This window comes from Chrysochloris asiatica, unplaced genomic scaffold (genome assembly GCF_000296735.1).
Source record: "Chrysochloris asiatica unplaced genomic scaffold, ChrAsi1.0 scaffold00245, whole genome shotgun sequence".
In the NCBI taxonomy this organism is placed as follows: Eukaryota; Metazoa; Chordata; class Mammalia; order Afrosoricida; family Chrysochloridae; genus Chrysochloris; species Chrysochloris asiatica.
The window spans coordinates 633,283-636,994 of NW_006408763.1; the positions used below are offsets into that span (position 1 = coordinate 633,283).

A 3,712-nucleotide genomic window follows, 5' to 3' on the forward strand; every position below is an offset into this window, starting at 1 on the left:
TTTTTCTTCAGTTCCCCCAGCTTGAGAAATGCTAAGTGTGTTCTTCCCTTTTGGTTTTCTGATTCCAGATCTTTGCATATTTTGTTGTAATATTTAGCTTTATCTTCTCGAGCTGATCTTTGAAATTTTCTGTTCAGCTCTTGGACCTCCTTATTTCTTCCATTTGCTTTAGCATCTCTACACTGGACAGCAAGTTTCAGTGTCTCTTCTGACATCCATTTTGACATTTTTCTTTTCTCCTAGATTCATACTTCATACATGTTCCAATTTTCAATGGATGTTTACAGCTGTTTCTCTTCATTTTGAATTGTGCTCCATCAGCAAAGAAGGTCCCACGGGCTTTTCACCCATGGGTTTTACTCCATTTGAGTCATCATGGTCAACTCTACTTTGAGGCAGTTCTTAACCAGTTGCATTTTGAGTACCTTCTCACCTGAGGGGCTCATTTTCTGGCACTATGTCTGACAGTGTTTCTCTGCTATTCATAAGGTTTTCAGTGACTAAAGATTTGGAAGTAGTTCGTCACTCTTTCTTCCTAGTCTGTCATTGTCTGAAACCTGTACACCATGGGTGACCCTGCTGGTATTTAAAATACCGATGGCATAGCTTTCAGAATCACAGCAACTCACAAGCCACCACAGTATGACAAACTGACAGACAAGTGGTGGAGTTTATTAATAGTTGGCATTAATTATTTGATTTTTAAAAATCATTTGACATTATTAATCACTTGATAATTGATTTTTTTTTCAAAAAAAATTTTGAGGAATAATTGATAATACCATAAAAGTCACCCGTTTTAAGTGCATAATTCAATGGTTTTAAATTAATGTTCCAAATCACCCTAATTCACCTTTAGAACACTATTATCACCCAGGAAGATTCTTCATATAATTTGAAGTCACTCCTAGTTGCAATCTTGAGCCTCAGGAAAGTACGAATCTACTGTCTCTGAAGATTTGGCTTTTCTGGATATTACATATAAATGGAATCCTACTCATATGTGGTCTCTGGCAATTAACTTCTTTCATTTCGAGTAATGTTTTGAGGCATTGATTTTTACTGTTTGAATAATTCGTTTCAGTGATGTTTAAAATGCTTACATGTTTAAAAAAAACTTTCACAGACAGGTTTACAGCAATGTGAGAACACTGCTGTTTTCTCCTGACCTTACTGGATAGCTGTATCATCAGAACCAAGCAAAACATGGCAGCCCAAAGTGATCCCAAATGAGGGCGTCCCAGCTGAGGCGAAGCGGAATGGAGCAGACACAGAGCAGGAAGGTAAATACTACAGTGAGGAGGCCGAGGTGGACCTGCAAGACCCAGGCAGACTAGGAGCTGTACAAGTACATGTGCCAGGAGCTGCAGAGGCTCATGGCAGAGACCAGGACCTGAAGAGCAGAGGAGGCAAGGACATGGCAGTTGAGACTGAAGAGCAGCGGATCCAGAGCTGTGTGCATTTCATTACTCTCAAGAAGCTTAACCGGCTAGCTCATGTCAGGTGGAAGAAAAGAGACCAGATCCACAAGGCAAAGCAGACAGTGGATGCCTATCGCCTATAGCTACAGAACCTATTGTATGAGGTAATGCACCTTCAGAAGGAAATCACCAAATGTCTGCAGTTTAAGTCAAAACATGAAGATATTGATCTGGTCAGTTTAGAGGAGTTTTATCAGGAGGCTCCTACGGCTATTAGAAAGGTTGAGGTCACCTGCAAACCCTTGCACGTCTGGACTGAGAGTTGGAGCAGTGGAAAAGGTTGACTGAGCAGTCAAGAGAGTCTGCCCAACAAGGAGAAGATTCTCAAGATCTAAGTAAAGGAGAACTTGAGTAACCTTCAGTCTCAGCTCAACAGCATCATACAGACATCCCTCCCAGTGTAACAATACCTACTTACCTGTTGATGCTACTTGGCCACGCCCACAAGCAATATGACACAGACACCTCCACCTCCTTTCTATGTCTTCTTTGTCCAGGCCACTGCACATGGGCAGGCATGTGATTAAGACGTTGTCTATGGCCATCAAAGGCAGTATGGATGAAGCCAAAGCCCTGTTCAAGCCTCCTGAGGATTCCCAAAATGTTGACTGTGACTCAGAGACTGATAAAGAACACACCACAAAACACTGGTGACCCACACTCAGGGTTCAGCTGGACGACAAGTGCAAGGAGATGCTGAAGAGGCACATTCTGTCTGTCATGCTTGACCTGAAGTGCAAAGAAGAGAGTGTGGATCCCCTGACTTTCTACTACCTCAGGAACCTCAATATGATTTGAGAACTTCCTGGTGGAGAGAAGGGTTAAAGCAAAGGGGAGTTTGCCAAAACAAAGAAGATAAAAAAAGTTTAGTAAGTGAAAAGATTTTAATGAAGCCTCAGTGGTTTAAAAAGAAATTAAATGGAAACTTTTAATCCTAATTGCTTTTTACCTGACATGCTTTAAGGAGTCTTTTAAAACTGCTAAAAAAAACCAAAACAGTGAATAGGGAAAGAAAACCTGCTAAAAATCTTTTGGAATTTACATGATTTTTATTCTACTACAAGAAAACATTATTTGGTACAAGGTGTATTTGTAGATGTACAAGAGCAGTGTACATAGATACCCTGGTGTGCTATGTACAGGTCTTTACAATTCTTGAAGGTTAAAACAGTTCATTAGGATTCAAAATGCATAATCATCTGTAAGTTGGCATTTGGTAGGCTCTTGTCAGCATTGGTAACTGGCATGTTTTATTGCAGCCTAGTTCCAACCAGTGTTTGCCAACTTGTTGCTACAGAAGTCCAGCAATAGGTAGATAAAGTGCAGGAAAAAGAGTCCCATGTTTCTCTATTGGAGACCCTGAAATAAGTGAAGTTACCAGCTGCTGAACAAGTATCACTCAAAAGCAGTCTCTTTGCTTTTTCTTACACAGTGAACAACTTTTCTTTTGAACTCTCCATTTTGGTCTTCCCTCCATTCTTTTGCAGTGTTGACATTAGCAGGTTAGGGTCTGCCAGCATAGAAATGACACTAATCATGATGGTTTCCATGGTGTGGATGGAGAATCAGCATTCCTCTAGTTTCTCATACCATACTTATCTTTCCCAGGCTCATGAAGAATAGAAATGCACACATCACCATTTTTATCAATATTTGGATGCCAGATTTCTGTAATGAATTTTATTTTAGGAAGCTGGAGCGGGAAATTTTTTGGGAAAGTGAGATGAGCCTTGAGAACACCACTGAAGTGTGTCTGGAGGACCAATAATTAGAACTTCCCATCGATAAAGATCATTGTCATCTATTAAAACTGCTTAAAAGCCTTCCACTGGATTTTTGTTGAGTTAGAGGGGACTGCATCGAAGGTGTCAGTCCAATGACTGTTGCACCAGGAAGGTCAGTAGTGAGAAGTGGGACTGAAAACATCTCAGGTCAACCAGGAACTGAGGAGCAGAGGAAAAATCCCAGTCCTTGCCACGCTGACTCTCATGTCTGAGCTCTTAGCAGATCCACCAGAGAACATCATCTCTTAATCCCAAAATGATAGCTCTGACCTAGGGGAAAGAGGTCCTGCCAGTGAGTTATGTTAAACAGAGCATGGCACTTTCTCAAGATCTGTTCCCATAACTCTAAAATATGGCTGGGAGAGATCACTGGAGGCTCTCCACCTTTCTCAGCCTCCATTCTTTTTACCCAGACAATAACACCTCCACCCCTACTAGTAAAAGGAC

At 41.1% G+C, this 3,712-nt stretch overlaps 1 pseudogene; it reads left to right on the top strand.

The window, feature by feature from the left end:
* Positions 1-2,279, top strand: part of LOC102825315 — a 7,319-nt pseudogene extending 5,040 nt beyond the window's left edge.
* The last annotated feature ends 1,433 nt before the right edge of the window (positions 2,280-3,712 follow it).